Source organism: Arachis duranensis, chromosome 4 (genome assembly GCF_000817695.3).
Source record: "Arachis duranensis cultivar V14167 chromosome 4, aradu.V14167.gnm2.J7QH, whole genome shotgun sequence".
Taxonomy (NCBI): domain Eukaryota; kingdom Viridiplantae; phylum Streptophyta; class Magnoliopsida; order Fabales; family Fabaceae; genus Arachis; species Arachis duranensis.
In genome coordinates this window covers 3,906,395-3,927,597 of record NC_029775.3, presented here as the reverse complement: position 1 = coordinate 3,927,597, position 21,203 = coordinate 3,906,395, and the positions used below count along the sequence as shown (strand labels likewise).

The 21,203-nt window shown below is 29.2% G+C and overlaps 1 non-coding gene and 5 pseudogenes across 1 annotated transcript; 3 read left to right on the top strand and 3 right to left on the bottom strand.

Annotated features, from left to right (window-relative positions):
* Positions 1 to 2,514: 2,514 nt before the first annotated feature.
* On the top strand, positions 2,515 to 6,640 carry LOC107482657 (uncharacterized). The gene is made up of 3 exons (XR_008008197.1): positions 2,515 to 5,457; positions 5,726 to 5,784; positions 6,602 to 6,640. It is a non-coding gene; the product is annotated as an uncharacterized LOC107482657 (transcript).
* A 1,952-nt stretch (positions 6,641 to 8,592) lies between these two features.
* Positions 8,593 to 9,360, bottom strand: LOC107482549 (rust resistance kinase Lr10-like; annotated as a pseudogene).
* Positions 9,361 to 10,833: 1,473 nt separating this feature from the next.
* Positions 10,834 to 11,827, top strand: LOC107482550 (rust resistance kinase Lr10-like; annotated as a pseudogene).
* Positions 11,828 to 12,211: 384 nt separating this feature from the next.
* On the bottom strand, positions 12,212 to 13,204 carry LOC107482654 (rust resistance kinase Lr10-like; annotated as a pseudogene).
* A 902-nt stretch (positions 13,205 to 14,106) lies between these two features.
* Positions 14,107 to 15,108, top strand: LOC107482551 (rust resistance kinase Lr10-like; annotated as a pseudogene).
* Positions 15,109 to 15,384: 276 nt separating this feature from the next.
* Positions 15,385 to 16,277, bottom strand: LOC107482653 (rust resistance kinase Lr10-like; annotated as a pseudogene).
* Between the last annotated feature and the right edge of the window lie 4,926 nt (positions 16,278 to 21,203).

The window sequence follows — 21,203 nt, the reverse complement described above, 5'->3', positions numbered from 1 at the left end:
ATGGTCTGGTCCAAAGTAACCATAAGGGAAATTAAATTATAAAGAGCAAATAACGTACCGTGTTCATCAAAGGTTTAACAAGTGATTCATCCATCATATTCATATTTTACCAAAAATATGGGAATCTTTCTTGTGAAGGCAAAGAAAGTCAACAATGTATCTATGAAGGTAAATGCAAAAGAAATTTATATAGAGTAGTTATAATATATAAAAAAAATGAGAAATTTAAGGCTATATTTATATACGGTAGCTATGGTATATAATGTGCTTATGCTTTATAGGTGATGCAGTAGCATTGAAAAGCATGGTCTATTCTAATAAAAATAGAAGCTGAAAAGCGCACCTTATTTCCAAACACCAAAAGCGTAATCTTTGGTGCAGAAAAGCATAACTTTTGAAAATAGGTAACGATCGAACAAGCATCTCCCACTAAAGCGTCTTCGTAATCCGAAAAACGTAGCCTTAGCCTAAGGCATAATTTTTTTTCACTTTTAACTATACTTTTCAAGTGTTACTTGAATAGGTATTTTTTCGTAGACAATTTAAATTTGAACATCTCAATTAATTTTGATACTACATTTTTATTTTTTTTAGTTGTTTTGGGCTATGACTCTATTTTCTTAATTTATCTTATTAACATTATTTATTTGGGTACCAAACATGAAGAACGATGATTTAATAAAAAAAAAAATATTTGGATATTAAAAAAAGGATTTGAATCCTCTAAAGTTTGAATTTTACTTTAGAGAGTAAAGTGTGATCTCTCACCATTAATTTCATAAGTGAAATTAAGAATAAATATGAAAGAAAAACTATTCAAGAGTAGAAGATCTCCCAAAAAAATAATTCCAGACCAAAAATTGAAAAGTGTACCACATATATTTCGTATTTCATGTATTCCCCCTTTGAATGGCCTACAAATTAAAATATTCACACCCTGAACCTGCTGCTTGGTATTCTGATCAGGTGTACCATCGCATGCCAATTTCTTCCCACTCAACACACGACGTGGCTCATCCAGGCATTTTAATTGATTAATTAAAGTACTTAACATAATATTTTGATGCAAGGAGTTACCAAACGAATGTGTGGTTAATAGCGATCACCGGCACAAATTAATATTTTATTTACGTCTTTTGTTGGGAAGAAAAATCTCTACGACTCTAGTCGACTTCCACTAGCTAGTTCCAAAAATGGAAAAGCCAATCCCATAATAATAAAAAGATGCCGCCACCAAATGAAGAAAGACAAGACCCACCATATACCTTCGAAAGTAAAGGACATTTATTTGAATAGGAAAGGAAAGGTTCAAATATCTAAAGAAATTGTTTGCGAGCTCCATTGGGTAATTATCCTATCCTTTATTTGTTAAAAATAAAAAAATGTGATGACTCACTCAGTTTAGTCAAATTTAACTAAAGTTCAACATAAAATTATGCCAATGCATTAATTAGAAGATAGAGAATAATTATGACGGAGACTAGGGCCATGCATTAATGAAGAATTTCTTCATCAGGTCTTTATTAATTGGGTACCACTACACGACACCTACTCCTCCAAATCAAATACTATAAATTATATTAGATTGAAAAATTTTGAGTAGCTATGATGTTCAGCCTTATAATGTAGTAAACTGTGATGCATTTATTCCAGCTAAACATACACTTGGATTTTTATTTTATATTTTTTTTGTCTTTAGATTTAAAATGTTGGATAACAAGCTAAGCAAGACTTGTTCATTAATTCTTCTTGCTGACACCATCACATACACCACAACATGTGATAAACAAATTCACAATTTTGCAAGATTTTTTCTTATGTATAAATGCTTACTGCAATTATTATTATTAAGAGTTTGATCCATTTGCGAATCATGTCACGTAGCGTGTTCAAACTTCAAAGGTTTAACAAGTGATTCATCCATCATATTCATATTAACCAAAAATATGGGAATCTTTCTTGTGAAGGTAAATGCAAAAGAAAGCCCAATAAGCAAAGCTGACCTACAAATGGGGTATGGGCCATCTTATTATCTCCATCGTCGCTATCTGCAGGCTGTTCCCACTAACACATGTCTTCTAAATTTTTAAAAATATTAGTATTGTTATTATCATTATTATTTTCTCTTTGAACGATCCATGTTATAATTTATCCCTTAGCTTTCCTTTTCCTTTTTCCAGCACTTACCTATGACACACATAACAGAACCCAAAGCTAATCCTCTGTTTTCTCAATTTCTTCTGTTGGTAAACCAATAGTTTTTTTGTTACTTATTTTTATTTACAATTGTTAACAATTTAAAATCAAGGCCCAAGACAACAAAAACATTATACACTTAATTATCTTTTCTTCAATCCTAATAATGATTATAAGTGGGGCCCATTGTTACATAATTTGTTTCCCTCTAGTAAAATGCACTACACGTTCCTATCATTATATTGCTACACTGCTACACGTATAGTCTATATATGTAAAACGAATCTTTCATCTACACACTAACAAGACGCATGGAGGCCGCATTAAAAAGCTATCATCTTCTTCTGTAGCTCTCTATAGCTATTGGAAACCTCCACTGTGGTGGCGATGAGGGTGAGAAGATGAACTTTGGTGGTGGAAACCGGTGGCCCCGGCAAGAAAGATAAGGTCGGATATGGATTCTGTGTTTTCGAGATTCAAGTCTCAAGGGTCTACTCTGGGAAGAAGTTTCAAGGTATAAACTATACACCGTACCTTCTTCATCATTGATTCATTAACATCTATCCATGCTTCTTTTCTTTTCCTCTCTTTCTTCTTACATAGATTTCAAAATCAGTTAATTAAGTGATCAAGTTATATATCAAGTCCTTTTAGGATAAGAATAATTGAATCATTACATATTAATTATTCTGTGTCAGTGTTACTAACACTCTGCGGAATTTGTCTTCTTTTCTTTCTCGGAATTCGTCCTTTCCAATATGAATATATCGTCATCATCAGTTTCTTTCTTTATTTTATTCTCCATTTCTTTTCTTTCTTATTTCGTACACGGTCTATACTTTACGTGAATATTTTTGTTGGACTTACAGCCTTACACCATTTCTCATCAAAACAATAATGTAAGTTTTGTTGTTTCCCCACCTACATTCTATTATATATTTTTTCTGCGCCATTTTACTATATTATTGTTTCCACTGTTGATTCCTTGTTCTGACTCCTTTTCCTGCCTGCTAATAGGTGCCATTGAAATATGAACTGTATGCAGTTGTTGTGCATATTGGGTTTTCATCTACTTCAGGACATTACTTTTCCTTTGTTCGGTTAAGTACGAGGGAGGATTCACCATTTTTGGGGCGTAAATCATCTTTTTCGAATATTTTTACACTTTATTTTCGATTTTTTTTATTATGTTTCTTGTAGATATTTGTTAGTATTTTTTACTATTGCACATTTACTTTAGTATATATATATATATTGCATTTATATTTTTGCATGGTATATATTTTATAGATAGAAATTGTGATTGGATAATGTGAATAGCATAGTGTCTAGTTTAATTTTGTCCTAATTTTTCATATTGGTTTTTGGATATTGCAAATTTGGAATAGAACTAGAAAATTTTTTGATGAAATTGCATCCATCACAACATACATACATATAGGAAATAATTTTGGTGAAAAACAACAAAGATTTCCAAGAATTTTATTTTTAGGGCGTTCTATTGAATTGATTTGGAAAATCTTTTTTAAACTTGCTTGACTGAATTTTTGTGAAATATAGGAGAGAGATAGAACAAACAACCTTGTGAGTTGTTGAGCCATATTGTGTGGTTACACATTTAAATCACTATTTTGTTCTTGTGTGCTATGCTCCTTCTATGATTGTAATCTTAGATTTGCTTGATTCTTTATTTCTGATGTTTGATGTTTTGAATGCATTTAGCATGATTGAGGCCATTTTTGAATTAAAGCTTACTTACCTATATGGCCATACCCGTATATCTACCTTTGTGAGCCAATATTGAGCTTTTTAATCCCCTTTGTTCTAATTATTACCACGTCACCAACTTTAAGCAAAAAACCAAGAACTACCTTGAATTGTATCTTTGATTAGTTTAGGTTGAGATGTGTGTCATTTAAGTGTGGGAGAAATTTTGGAAAGCATTGGTAGAGAAAAATTTTATTTTGGATATTCATTGAAAATTTTAAAAAATGGGTACACATTCATGTATCAGTTTACTTTAACCATATGTATTTGTTATAGAAAAAGAAAAAAAAATGAAATGAAAAAAATAATAGGGGACAAAAATTATCCCAAAAAAGAAAAAAAAGAAAAAAAATGAATACAAAAAAATGCATATGTGGATTTGGATGAAAAAGATATATGAATGTGTATAAAAAGAGAAGAATGGAAAGTTAGGTTGCATTTTAGTGATTAGGTTGATATAGGTTGGGTGGGATACTTGAGCCAATCAAAGATTCAATCTATTAGTCCACTTAACCATATTAATCCTACCTTCACCTTAACCCCATTACAACCCTAATAAGTCCTCATGATACTTGTATTCATGCATCATATATTTGTTGATTGTTAGATGAAAAGCAAATCCTTGAAAGCATGATTAGAGGAGACTTGAGTTATTAAACCCTAAACACCGAGCGTTGAGAGTGTATACACACCTGGTAAGGGTTCGATCACTCAATTCTATGTTTCCACACCTCTTATCATGTATTCTTGCAAGTTGCTTCATTTTGATGAGTTGAATCAATTCTTTAGATTTTGATTGCATTGAATTATTTCTTTGTTTCTAGCCCTATATCTCCATATACTTGCTTGGAATTTGGTTGTTTGTTTTCACCAAAACAATAAGAAATCATAGTATAGATAGATATAGATGGTATTTAGTATACTTGCATGCATATAGATAGTTGCATTCAATAAGTTGTTATCCTTTGATCATTCTCCTTGTTTGTGTTTAGCATGAGAACATTGCTATTATTTAAGTGTGGAGGAATTGATGAATCCATAGTTGATGATAATTTTTTGCTTAAATTGAACGGATTTCATCATATAAACTCATGCTTAATCACCAAAATAGCATACTTTTGTGATTTCTCTCTAATTTGGACCTAAATGTAAAAGTATGCATTTTTATACTTAAATTGATCATTTTAATTTCACTTTTGTTCCATTTGATGCCGTGATATGTTATGTGAGTGATTTCAAGTCTTAGAGGCATGAATAATTTAGTAGAAGTGAAAAAAAAACATACAAAATGAGAGATTTCATAAAAAAATAAAAGAAAAGCACTCAATCAAATGTGAGTATGCACAACTCCGATCCTTTTCCTCGTAATAGGTGCCATTGGAATATGAACTATATGCTGTTGTTGTGCATATTGGGTTTTCGTCTACTTCAGGACATTACTTTTCCTTTGTTCGCTCTGCACCAGATACATGGCATAAGTTGGATGATTCAAAGGTAGCAGCATCTCAAGAACTTATTCCCTCTAGATGAACCTTTGTATATTATTGATTATCAGCAAATACCTTGATTTTACTTTGCTTACTATAGTTTCTAAACTCCTTGTCTCATTAGTCATTCTATAAGTTAATATCAACTTATCAAGTGTGTTTGTGTTTTGAGGCTATAATTTGTGCTTGGTTTTTACACACTTTTTTTTTTCGGTTGATTTATATGGGCTAATTTATTGGACTATAATTATATTTTCTTTTTTTTTTAATCTCAGGTTGATGATACTGCTCAACTTTTAGCAATTATTGTTTTACACATTGCTAAGAATATTGGGTATGTATTCCTGCATCTTTTAAATTTTAACTATATTAAACTATTATTGTTAAATAATAATTTGGGACAATTTTTTCCACGAATGAAGAGATAACAAAGTTTTATTTCGATGATGTTGCAAGTGTTCCAATGAAATGTTCAAGATCTTATAATGATGCATCTTGATACTTGATTTTGTAATAATTTAAATTTATTTAATTTAAGATATTTGTTTTTTAACATTATATATTAATTTGATATTTTTATTACTAAGGATATTACTTATATAAATGTAGATAATTTTTTTTATTTTACATGATATAATTTTCTGCTCGACAACATCTTTATTATGACATTTTATTTTATTTCTTTAAATCTATCTTTCATAATTAGCCACGATTTTTAATGTGGTAATTTAAGCTAGCTATGAAAAAATGGATTAAAATAATTTGGGTTAGCCGCAAAAATAGCATAGTTAAATAACCCATCAACATTAGTCACGAAAAAGATGTGACAAAAAAATTTGGTCTACTAATATTAGCTACGAAAAAAGTGTGGTAAAATTATACAAAATAGATTACATTATTTTTTTTAGCCACGGGTTGAAGCGTGGGCAATGATGTGAAAGCTATGGTTATTTACATGTCTTCACGGTTTATAAAAGTGTGGCTAACAGATAAAAAATCATAGCTAAATAAAAATATATCACCCTTATTAGTTATAGATATCAATTCGTTTTTAATGTGTCATCGTTACGATTTTTCTCGACTCTAGTCACCATTTTTTCGTGGCTAAAGCTCGTGTTTCTGATTATTAATAACTTTTTTTTCTATTGTAGGAATTCAAAAATTCTTTCAGAAGTTCACTGAAATTATTATATTTGTTCTCATTTATGTGGAATTTAAATGCTATTAGATTTGGTATAGAAAGTAAATTTTTAAAGAGAAATGTCTGCATTAATACTTAACCTTATGTTTTGTATATAAAAATGGATTATATTTTGTGTACAATTTTTAAAAGTTATAAATATTTTTAGAAGTATCTAAAGAAATAATTTTTAAATTAATTTATATTTATATCTATTAAAATTATTTTAAATTTTAAAAACAATTTTATTAGATATAATTATTATAATTTGTCTTTATTAAAAATATTTTATTTTAATTTAATAATTTACTTAATATAGTTTTTCATAAAAAAAATTATTTCCAAAAATCATTTTTAATAAATTACTTAAAAAATTCTTTATAAAATCGGATCTGAATAACGTTATATTACTTAAGTTAGATATAAGACTAATATTAGAATTATTTTTAAACAGCAAGACTTAACGTTTAAATTGTGATCGCAAATTTTTTATCTTTTTGTACGAGAGAATATGTGATTGTGTTCATTGTATCCTGTTTTAATAATTTGTTTTTTTATGATAATTTAAATAATTAATATCAGTTGTTTATTTATACAATTGTTCTAACCTGCGATAAATGTGAATGAAGTAATATCTAATTAAAAAGCTAAAATTAATTGTAAATAATGTAATCATAATAAAATACATAGACAAAAATATTTTAGAACTTTGATTATTAATTTGATTTTTTTTCTTTTTCTTCAGAATATGTGTTTTTTTTAGAAAAAGTATTGGGCACTGAGAGTTAATCTGCTAACTTTTGACAATTTAAAATTAATAATTTTTTGAGTAAAAGTATATTTTTTGTCTCTAAAATTTGACAAAAGTTTTTAAAATATTCCTAAATTTTATTTTGTTTTAATTTTATCCCAAAAGTTTTTGATTTGCATCAAATATACCTTGACGGCTAAATTTTCAAAAAATTTAAGACTAATCTAACAATAATGCATGAAAATTATCCTTGATTTACTTGTGTTGAGGGTTGTTCTTATGAAATTGTTGTTGAATTGGTCTTTAAATTTTTTGAAAGATTAGCCGTTAGGGGTATATTTGATGCAAATCGAAAATTTTTGGGATAAAATTGAAACAAAATAAAACTTAGAGGTATTTTTGAAACTTTTATCAAATTTTAAGGACAAAAAATATACTTTATCCTTAAAAATTTTAAATTATTTTAATAAATTTGAATTTGAGAAAAAGACATTAATGAGAAATTTGAATAATAAGAATTGTGTTGAGTAACTGCCCATTCCTTTTCCTCCTAGACCTATGATCGCAACCCACACCTCTTTAGGTGCTGCGGTCATTATGGTACTTGCGCCGTTGCAGTATAACCAAAACACCTCCATTAGCAGACACATCCAATACAAAAAAGACACCTCCATAACCAAAAAAAGACACAGACGCATCTAAAAAAATGCCTCCAAAAAAGACACGGTCATCAGAAGACACAAGAATAGAGGGAGAAGAACCTGCACGACGCGTCTTGGAGGCGATGCTGGTTGCGGCTGTGCCGGTGAGTTGGTGCGTGCCGCAGCGACGGACCACTTGGGATGGTTCACGGGGTGGGTAACGTTGTCTTCAACGAAGAGGAGATACGGCCGATAGCTTCGTTGTCTTTCTTGCATGGTCACTCGGGTTGTCGTCGCCAGCGTCTTGTAGCGGATCGATGCTCGGGTCGAGGCTGCCGGTGTGGTTGTGCGAAGGTTGACGGCAAACAGAAGGAAGAATTTGAATCTGCACGCAGAGAATTCAAGCAGCACATTCTTTCCTACCTAGATTTATAATCAATTCAGCAACAACGGAGATATAGAATTGGACAATATCACAGAGAATGAGAAGAACATATATAAGAAGATGATAATTGTTACACTATGGTGTATCCAACTAAAACCCCACGTATACAATGCAAACGGTTTTAGCTAGATACACCATAGTGCAACAATTATCATCTTCTTATATATGTTCTTCTCATTCTCTGTGATATTGTCCAATTCTATATCTCCGTTGTTGCTTAATTGATTATAAATCTAGGTAGGAAAGAATGTGCTGCTTGAATTCTCTGCGTGCAGATTCAAATTCTTCCTTCTGTTTGCCATTTCCATCAACAACATTCCAAAACTATATATATCAACCTTGTACGAGACTCCTCCGATATTTTTGTAAGACAATTCGGGTGAAGTGTATCCAATTGTCCCTCTTCTATCTGTCAAACTGACAATGCTATTATCTCTAGGATATAATTTTGCTAATCCAAAATCAGAAATTTTTGGGATAAAATTTTCATCTTGAAGAATATTATGTGGTTTAATGTCGAAGTGCAAAATTTGCATGTCACACCCTTCATGAAGGTAATAAATACCTCTAGCAATTCCCAATGATATCTCATATATTTTCTCATAACTTCAAAAAATATTTTCTTCTTTAGTGAGAATATATTTATCAAGGGAACTATTAGGCCTGAAATCACACACTAGAGCACGTTATGATCTTTCGACACAATTCAACCAATCTCACCACATTTATATGGTGAATTCTTCCAATGGTCATTATTTCACAAAAGAAATCTTGTTCACTAGATTTAGATGTATCTAATATCTTTACTCCTACAAAAGGTCCACTGCGTAGCTTTGCTTTGTATACAGAACCAAACCACCTTTACCTAATTTTTCTTTAAAAATTTTTGTCATCATTTTTATTTCTCTATACGAATATTTTTTTGGCACCAGATTATTATTATTTTGTAAGAATATCTCGATATTCTCATATGATGATATGTGTCTTCTTCGCCATTAACAAATGATAAAAACAACAAAGATTATTGTTCCTATCAAAACCCTGAGTTCGAATGCATTTACTGTGGTCTTTCCAGCCATCATCAATGAGTAGGCAAAGGAGCTTCGGGAAATTGATCTGAAATTGTGTATTTCTGAACAGGTAGATTAACAGTCATTATCATCATTAGTTACTAATGAAAATGAAAAAAATAGTTGAAACAATAAATAAAGGTAAATTCTACCCAATCTTCCCTAAAATAATATGTAATTTACTCTTTATGATGTGATAATATTTTAAGCTAATAACTAACTATATTTATAACTTGAGTTACTTTAATTTAATTAGGGTTAATATTTTAACTATAATAAAACTATTTTATAATTATTTTAATAAATTTGAATTTCAAAAAATGACATTAATGAAAAATTTGAATAATAAGGATTGTGTTGAGTGACACAAGGTCACTGTGATCAGCATCCTCTTCCTCCTAGACCCACGATCACAACCTACCCCTCATTAGGTGTTGTGGCCATTATGGTACTTACGCCGTCGCCGTATCACCGAAGACACCTCCATTAGCACACATCCAATACAAAAAAAAACACCTCCATAACCACAAAATGACATAGACGCATCCAAAAAAAACACCTCCAAAAAAGACACAGTCGTGAGAAGACACGGCAACAGAGGGGGAAGAACCTGCACGGCGCGTCTTGGAGGCGGTGCTGGTTTCGGCTGTGCAGGCGTGTTGGTGCGCAGCGCAGCGACGGATCAATTGAGATGGTTCGCGGGATGGGTAACGTTGTCTTCAACGGAGAGGAGTCACGGCCGAGGGCTTCGTCGTCTTCCTTGCATGGTGACTCGGGTTGTCGTCGCTTGCGTCTTATAGCGGATCGATGCTCAAGTCGAGGCTACCGGTGTGGTTGTGCGAAGGTTGATGGTGCACAAAGTTCTCTTCGGTAATGAGTCTGGTTGTCGTCTCCGACGTCTTGTCGCGAATGGATGCTCGTCCTCACCGGTAGGGGGCGGTGGCGCAGCTATTTAGAATTTGTGGACACTATGTGTAAGATGGGAGAGGAGAGGGAGAGGGGCGCGGCGCAGCTGCATAGGTTAGGATTAAGTTGGGATGATATTTTTTATGTTAGTGAATTTTGGGGCCAATCCAATAAGAGTTGGAAGATTCTATGTTGGTTACCTAGAGGAATTGTTCCTTTTATTAGTGGATGTGAGATGTTGAATCTTGTATCTGTTGTTTCAGCTATTTTCTTTTCTTCACTTTCATCAGTAATTAGTGACGATAACTGTTGTTAACCTACCTATTCAAGATTGCACAATTTAAGATCAATTTTTTCGGAGCTCCTTTGGCTACTCGTTGATGATGGCTGGAAAGACCACGGTAAATGCAGTTGGACTCAGGATTATGATAGGATAACAATCTTTGTTGTTCTTATCGCTCATTAACGGCGAAGAAGACACATATTATCAAATAAAAAATATCGAGATATTCTTACTAGATAATAATAACCTGGTGCCAAAAAAATATTCGTATAGAGAAATAAAAATGATGACAAAAATTTTTAAAGAAAAATTAGGTAAAGGTGGTTTTGGTTTTGTATACAAAGGAAAGTTACGTAGTGAATCTTTTGTAGCAATAAAGATGTTAGATACATCTAAATCTGATGGACAAGATTTCATTAGGGAAATAACAACCATTAAAAGAATTTACCATATAAATGTGGTGAGACTGGTTGGATTTTGTGTTGAAAGATCAAAGCGTGCTCTAGGGTGTGATTTCATGCCTAAAGGTTTCCTTGATAAAAATATTTTCTCTAAAGAAGACATTTTTTTTAAGTTATGAGAAAATATATGTGATATCATTGGAAATTGCTAGAGGTATTTCTTACCTTCATGAAGGGTGTGACATGAAAATTTTGCACTTCGACATTAAACCACATAATATTCTTCTAGATGAAAATTTTAACCCAAAAATTTCTGATTTTAGATTAGTAAAATTATATCCTAGAGATAATAGCATTGTCAGTTTGACCGATAGAAGAGGGACAATTGGATACACTGCACCCGAATTATTTTACAACAATATCGGGGGAGTCTCGTACAAGGCTGATGTATATAGTTTTGGAATGTTGTTAATGAAAATGGCAAATAGAAGGAAGAATTTGAATCTGCATGCAGAAAATTCAAGCAGCGCATTCTTTCCTACATGTATTTATAATCAATTCGGCAACAGCGAAGATATAGAATTGGACAATATCACAGAGAATGAGAAGAACATATATAAGAAGATGATAATTGTTGTACTATGGTGTATCCAGCTATAACTCTGTGATCGTCCTTCAATGAAACAAGTTGTGGAGATGTTTGAAGGAAAAGCAGAAGACCTAACAATGCCTCCAAAGCCTTCCTTGTATCTAGGCGACGAAGAAGAACTTGATTTAAAGTTAAAACAAACATCAACATCACATTATGACTCAGAATGTGCCAATAGTAATATATTAGAGATTGAGGAAATTAGTGTTCTAATTGTAAAAGCTTTTAGTATACAGTAACTTACTTCAATTGTTTATTAAGTTATTACTCATCATTCTCCATCTTTACTAAGTATTTGCACTTAGTGAAGTTTAAAATTATTTTAAACTTAATAAACAAGTGCAAATACTTAGTGAAGAAGGACAATAATGAGTAATAAATTAATAAACAACTGAAGTAGGTTACTGTATACTAAAAGCTTTTACAACTAGAATACTAAAAGCTTTTTCCAATCTTTGATATATTACTTTTGGCACATTCTGAGTCATAATGCGATGTTGATGTTTGGTCTAGCTTTAAATCAAGTTCTTCTTCGCCACCTGGATACAAGGAAGGCTTTGGAGGCATTGTTAGGTCTTCAACTTCTCGTTCAAGCATCTCCACAACTTGTTTCATTGAAGGACGATCACAGGGTTTTAGCTGGATACACCATAGTGCAACAATTATCATCTTTTTATATATGTTCTTTTCATTCTCTGTGATATTGTCCAATTCTATATCTCTGCTATTGCTGAATTGATTATAAATCTAGGTAGAAAAGAATGTGCTGCTTGAGTTCTCTGCGTGCAGATTCAAATTCTTCCTTCGGTTTGCCATTTCCATCAACAACATTCCAAAACTATATATATCAGCCTTGTACGAGACTCCTCCGATATTGTTGTAAAACAATTTAGGTGCAGTGTATCCAATTGTCCCTCTTCTATCCGTCAAAATAACAATGCTATTATCTCTAGGATATAATTTTGCTAATCCAAAATCAGAAACTTTTTGGATAAAATTTTCATCCAGAAGAATATTATGTGGTTTAATGTCGAACTGCAAAATTTGTATGTTACACCCTTCGTGAAGGTAAGAAATACCTCTAGCAATTCCCAATGATATCTACTATATTTTCTCATAACTTAAAAAAATATTTTCTTCTTTAGAGAGAATATATTTATCAAGGGAACCATTAGGCTTGAAATCACACACTAGATCATGTTTTGATCCTTCGACACAAAATGCAACCAATCTCACCACATTTATATGGTGAATTCTTCCGATGGTCATTATTTCACTAAAGAAATCCTGTTCTTTAGATTTAGATGTATCTAATATCTTTACTGCTACAAAAGATCCATTGTGTAGCTTTCATTTGTATACAGAACCAAAACCACCTTTACCTAATTTTTCTTTAAAATTTTTTGTCATCATTTTTATTTCTCTAAATGAATATTTTATTGGCTCCAGATTATTATTATTTTGTACGAATATCTCGATATTCTCATATGATGACATGTGTCTTCTTTGCCATTGACAAATGATAGGAACAACAAAGATAATTGTTCCTATGAAAACCCTGAGTCTGAATGCATTTACTGTGGTCTTTCCAGCCATCATCAATGAGTAGTCAAAGGAGCTTCGGGGAATTGATCTGAATTTGTCGTCGCTAGCGTCTTGTAGCGGATCGATGCTCAAGTCAAGGCTGCCGGTGTGGTTGTACGAAGGTTGACGGTGCGCAGAGCTCTCTTTGGTAATGAGTCTGGTTGTCGTCTCCGACGTCTTGTCACCGGGGGACGCTCGTCCGCACTGTTAGGCGGTGGCGCAGTTGTTTAGGATTTGCGGGCACTATGTGTAAGATGGGAGAGGAGAGGGATAGGGGGTGCGGCACAGCTACTTAGGTTAGGATTAAGTTTGGATGATATTTTTTATGTTAGTGGATTTTGGGCCCAGTCCAATAAGAGTTGGCAGATTCTATGTTGGTTACCTAGCGGAATTGTTCCTTTTGTTAGTGGAGGTGAGATGTTGAATCTTGTATCTAGTTTTAGCTATTTTCTTTTCTTCAATTTCATGAGTAATTAGTGACGATAAATGTTGTTAACCTACCTGTTTAGGATTGCACAATTTAAGATCAATTTTCCGGAGCTTCTTTGGCTACTTGTTGATGACGGCTGGAAAGACCCCGGTAAACGCAGTCAAACTCAAGATTTTGATAGGACAACAATCTTTGTTGTTCTTATCACTCATTAATGGCGAAGAAGACACATATCATCATATTAAAATATCGAGATATTCTTCCTAGGTAATAATAATCTGGTACCAAAAAAATATTCGTATAGAGAAAAAAAATGATGACAAAAAATTTTAAAAAAATTAGGTAAAGGTGGTTTTGGTTTTGTACACAAAGGGAAGTTACGCAGTGAATCTTTTGTAGCAATAAAGGTGTTAGATACATCTAAATCTGATGGACAAGATTTCATTAGTGAAATAACAACCATCGAAAGAATTTACTATATAAATGTGGTGAGACTGGTTGGATTTTGTGTCGAAGAATCAAAGCGTGCTCATGGGTGTGATTTCATGCTTAATGGTTTCCTTGAAAAATATATTTTCTCTAAAGAAGATAACATTTTTTTAAGTTATGAGAAAATATATGAGATATCATTGGGAATTGCTAGAGGTATTTCTTACCTTCATGAAGGGTGTGATATGCAAATTTTGCACTTCGACATTAAACCACATAATATTCTTCTAGATGAAAATTTTTTCCCAAAAATTTCTGATTTTGGATTAGCAAAATTATATCCTAGAGATAATAGCATTGTCAGTTTGACCGATAGAAGAGGGACAATTGGATACACTGCACCCGAATTATTTTACAACAATATCGGGGGAGTCTCGTACAAGGCTGATGTATATAATTTTGAATGTTGTTAATGAAAATGGCAAACAGAAGGAAGAATTTGAATCCGCATGCAGAGAATTCAAGCAGCGCATTTTTTCCTACCTGGATTTATAATCAATTCAGCAACAGCGAAGATATAGAATTGGACAATATCACAGAGAATGAGAAGAACATATATAAGAAGATGATAATTGTTGTACTATGGTGTATCCAGCTAAAACTCTGTGATCGTCCTTCAATAAAACAAGTTGTGGAGATGCTTGAAGAAAAAGCAGAAGACCTAACAATGCCTCCAAAGCCTTCCTTGTATCCAGGCGACGAAGAAGAACTTGATTTAAAGCTAGAACAAACATCAACATCACATTATGACTTAGAATGTGCCAATAGTAATATATCAGAGATTGAGAAAATTAGTATTCTAATTGTAAAAGCTTTTAGTATACAGTAACTTACTTCAATTGTTTATTAAGTTATTACTTATCATTCTCCTTCTTTACTAAGTATTTGCACTTAGTGAAGTTTAAAATTATTTTAAACTTAATAAACAAATGCAAATACTTAGTGAAGAAGGAGTACGATGAGTAATAAATTAATAAACAATTGAAGTAGGTTACTGTATACTAAAATCTTTTACAACTAGAATACTAAAAGCTTTTTTCAATCTTTGATATATTACTGTTGGCACATTCTGAGTCATAATGTGATGTTGATGTTTGGTCTAGCTTTATATCAAATTCTTCTTCGCCATCTGGATACAAGGAAGGCTTTGGAGGCATTTTAGGTCTTCAGATTCTCCTTCAAGCATCTCCACAACTTGTTTCATTAAAGGACGATTACAGGGTTTTAGCTGGATACACCATAGTGCAACAATTATCATCTTCTTATATATAACGTCTCATTCTCTGTGATATTGTCCAATTTTATATCTCTATTGTTGATGAATTGATTATAAATCTAGGTAGGAAAGAATGTGATGCTTGAATTCTCTGCATGTAGATCCAAATTCTTCCTTCTGTTTGCCATTTCCATCAACAACATTCCAAAACTATATATATCATCCTTGTACGAGACTCCTCCGATATTGTTGTAAAATAATTTGGGTGCAGTGTATCCAATTGTCCCTCTTCTATCCATCAAACTGACAATGCTATTATCTCTAGGATATAATTTTGATAATCCAAAGTCAGAAATTTTTGGGATAAAATTTTCATCTAAAAGAATGTTATGTAGTTTAATGTCGAAGTGCAAAATTTGCATGTCACACCCTTCATGAAGGTAAGAAATACCTCTAGCAATTTCCAATGATATCTCATATATTTTCTCATAACTTAAAAAAATATTTTCTTCTTCAAAGAGAATATATTTATCAAGGGAACTATTAGGCATGAAATCACACACTAGAGCACATTTTGATCCTTCGACACAAAATCCAACCAATCTCACCACATTTATATGGTGAATTCTTCCGATGGCCATTATTTCACTAAAGAAATCTTGTTCACTAGATTTAGATGTATCTAATATCTTTACTACTACAAAAAGTTCACTGCGTAGCTTTCCTTTGTATACAGAACCAAAACCACATTTACCTAATTTTTCTTTAAAAAATTTTGTCATCATTTTTATTTTTCTATACAAATATTTTATTGGCACCAAATTATTATTATTTTGTAAGAATATCTCGATATTCTCATATGATGACATGTGTCTTCTTCTCCATTGACAAATGATAAGAACAACAAAGATTATTGTTCCTATCAAAACCCTAATTCCGAATGCATTTACTCTGGTCTTTCCAGCCATCACCAATGAGAAGTCAAAGGAGCTTCGGGGAATTGATATGAAATTGTGCATTCCTGAAGTAGATTAACAATCATTATCGTCACTAATTACTGATGAAAATGAAAAAAAATAGTTGAAACAATAAATAAATGTAAATTCTACCAAATCTTCTCTAAAATAATATGTAATTTACTCTTTATGATGTGATAATATTTTAATATAATAACTAACTATATTTATAACTTGAGTCACTTTAATTTAATTAGGGTTAATATTTTAACTATAATAAAACTATTTATAATTTACTTAATATATTAAAATTGAGTTTTTCCCCAACTAATGAAAGTGATGTGTCAATTCCTTATCAACCTATTTTTCCTCCAAAATGAATGCATTTAATGAATAATGTATAATTCTACTAATTTAAAAAAATATCTTTATTATAATTATATAAAATCAATATTTAATGCATTATTAAACTACTTATCAATTATCAATCAAAAATATTTTTAATCATTTTAATAAATAGTACATAATTATACTAATTTAGGAAAACATCTTTATTATAATTATATAAAATTAATATTTAATGCAAATAATAATAATAATAATAATAATAATAATAATAATAATAATAATAATAATTTTATTAGGATAAATATCAAATTCTATTCCCTAATATAAAGATAAAAAATTTTATTCCTTCTATTTTTATTTTACCACTATAAAAGACCATATATGCTAGAAGAAAATATCATTTGTTTACCAATTACTCTTTCATTGGATAGCTTTTACATTTGTTTACCAATTACTCTTTCATTAGATAGCTTTTACAACATTTTTTTTTTCGGCCTAAGAGGCGTCGTTGCAAGAATGCAACTATCGTGGACACAAACCACCACACTCTCCAACTCTAGTGTTCATCATTCAGAGCTATATATGATATGTTATCCATGAAGCATTTATAGACCTTGGTGTTATCATGTATGTATAAATAAAAAAAGTTTGGTATTTAAATTTAAGTCATTTACCTGTTTGTGGTATATTGTAGTGTGAAATTATTTTCAATTTGTATTGTGTAATGATATTATGGTCTAATTTAAGTTTTTACTTTAGAACTGTATTATGATTTTATCTCATCATTTTTTCTTAGATATCAAGTTGACGTGTTATTTTTTCTCATCATTTTTTTTAGATATCAAGTTGACGTATTTTTATTTATTATTATTATTCAAATTGATATGATATAAATTTACAAAAAAAAAACAAAAAAAACTCTCACTCAATTTATTTTATTGTAGTCTTCTATCTGTTTTATTTCTTTTTATTTTCTTCTTATTCATTTTATTGTCTTTTTAAATGTTATATAATTTATTATTTATACCAATTAATTAATTATAATTAATTATATCAGTTAGTTTAATTCATTAATTCATAATATGCATAATAAAATAAATCATTTATTACTTATTATAACGTTAATTCTTTTAAAATTGAAATCTGAATAATTATATTTTTACCTTTTGTTATGAATAAAATATTATTAATAATAAATAATAATTAACTACTCATACTTTAAATCAAAGTGTTTGGATGATTTTTATATTTATTAATATTAATTGTTGATTATTTTTTCGTAAATAAATTGTATTATAATTCTATGTTAGTTCATAATTGATTAACGATTAATGTTCATGAAGCTATGTTATTCTAAATTTTATATTTTACAAATATTTTATTTAAATATAATTTTTGAAACATAAAAATGTATTTTTTTAATAATACCATACTTTTACTTTTTTTTTTATTCTAAATGAATATTTTATCGAATAATAATTAAAGTCATCATTCTATTTATTATTGAATACTAATTAAAATCATCCTTCCATTTGCTTTTACTAATCTATTATCTAACTATTATATAAAATTAAAATCATATTAATGAATTTAATATTAAAGTTAATTTGGCTTTTTATTTAGGGTATTTTTTATTTTTTTTAGTCTAATCAACCAAAATTATTCAATTATGAATAGTCACTTCTATCTTATTTTATATTATTAACTAATTAAAATTACTAAAATTTAATAATACAATTCTATTTTTATATTTTTATATTTAGTCCAATCCATCCAAGCTATATAATAATCACTTCAATTTTTATATTTTATAATGTAATACTACATACATTAATAGTAGATAGTTAGTGCACACGTTATATATTAATTGATATAGTTCCAATTCNTAAACGGTAGATACATTATATTTTAAAAAAGTAAAACATATTTTAAAAAGGATTAGGATATCAATAATAAATTGTGATAGATTATCAATATTAATAATTACCTCTTATAAATATTTTTGTACAATACTAAAGATTACATATAGTGTTTCTTTTGTGGAATAAAAAAGTTGTGATTCATAATATTACCATAAAATTATATTGTATAGACACAAGATTAATTAGTTAATAAATTGAATATTAATGTAGATGTTTTATTTTTTACATACTCATATTTTTATTCATTAGTTGTTGTATTTTTTATATTTACAGTTAATATTGAATATAAAAAAATAAAAAATAATATTGATGGTTATCTATTTTATTTATTTAGAGTCATAATTAAATTTGATATAATTATAGTAAGTATCTAAAATTAATAGTAACATAATATTATAATTTTAAGTTGTATAATATAATAAAAAAGAACGTACCAATTTATATCTACTTCCTGCATAGCAATAATATTATATATATTTATGTTTCTCCTCTTTTAACTCTTTCTTAAAAATATTGGATATAATTAATGTAGATAAAATATATACTGAGCAAGTATCTCTATTGAATTAATCATAAAGTTAATAAAATATAATGATATAATTTTCACTTAATTGTAGTATTTGTATTGAAAATATTGACTAATTATTATCGTGTACAATTAGTGTGTATATATATATAATGAGTAATACTGAATTTTTATAACTATTTATCATTTAGAAATTCCTACTTCACACGTAGTTTTTTTTATAAATTGTTTGAAAATTACGTTAATCATATAATTTTGTATACTAACATTGATATAATATTGTTTTAGGTATATATTTTGCAGGCATCAAAGGAGAGTGTTGAGTTATTTTTTAATAGATTTAAATTATTTATTGTTTATTGGAGAACTTTGTGCATTAAAATTCTCTAATTATTTGTTGTTCATTTTGAGTTGATTTTGATATGTTCTTACTTCACAATAAAAAATATATAAAAATTTGTTAGTGGGTTTAAATATTATCAGGTTATTTATAGTTACATTGAGTATATACATGTGATTTATTGAATAAAGTAGTTTACTAAAATAGATCTATTTAATATACTAAAATTGGGTTTTCTCCTCTAAAATTGAATTTTTTTTTCTAAAACTGAATTTTTTTCTACTATTGAAAGTAAGATGTCAACTTCTTATGAATTTATTTCTCTCCAAATTAAAATGAAACTACTATTCTCTTTTTTAATGTCTGCCTAACCCATTATCAAGAGTAGTTGTATTTATTAGTACAATAATACTTTCACAAACTGCTTTAATTTTGAGATGATCATCATTTATAAATTACTTTTGAACATCAAATAAATTATTCAAACACACACTAACTTTAAATTTAATTTTAGGATTTAGTTAACGCAAAATAAAGAAACATATTTCACATCAACAAATTCTAAGTTTAAGAATAATTAAAGTCGCATTCTTATTATTAAACAATATATATTTACATAAATATATATTAACTAATTTAGTAGCTAATTTTTAAGTATACATTTAACCATTTTAATATTTTCAATATATATTTATATGTGATCTCATCCGATTCATAACGCAAGTCTCTTATTCTATTTTTCAATTTGCTTACTTCATTTTATTTCGTAAGTTATTCTTATTTCGTTAAATTTAATTAGATCTTGTTACTTCACACTCGCAATAAAGTGATATTTGTAAATTATATTCATTTGTACCATTTTTTTTACATCTCTTTTTTTATTGAAGATGGGTGATGACTAGTACCGAGGAAAAAAATTGTGAAATGTGGATTTTTTGGTTTCTTTCAATCATGATTATCAAACTCTATTATCAAACTCTATTATATTAAATTGAGTTTGGATTTGGATTTACTTAATGGCTTTTAAAAGGAAAAAATGTTATTTGTACAATAAAATTTAGCCTTTAGTCAATTTTTAATATTATTTAATTATTTTTTTAATTAAAACATATTTCTATTTTTAGATATATATTTATAATTAAAATTAATTTAAATTTTAAAAATTAAAATTTTTCTCACTTCCTACCCACTTCATAGTTAGTTATTGTTTTCTTCTTTTACGTTTTTTCTCTCTCTGTAACACGGTTTTCTTCTTTTTTCTATTCTTCTATCTTGTTCTCTGCTTCTTTCTTATAGTGGCCGTAATTTATTTTTCAATTGTAACACATTTAAAATTATTAACTTATATAGAAAATATTTTTGAAACACATCCAAAATCATAAATTTAAAATTTAAATTTAAAAATTAAAAAATAATTGTAACACACCTAAAATTATGAAGTGATACACAAAATATTTTTAAAATATATTTAAAATCATTAAAAAAAAATTTAACCCTTGCAGTGGTCAGATAGATCTAGAAATTTAGTAGAGGAGGAGCCAAAAATTAAAGTATTATATAATTAAATATAATATTATATATTTATTAATATATATAATCATAATTAATATTTTTTA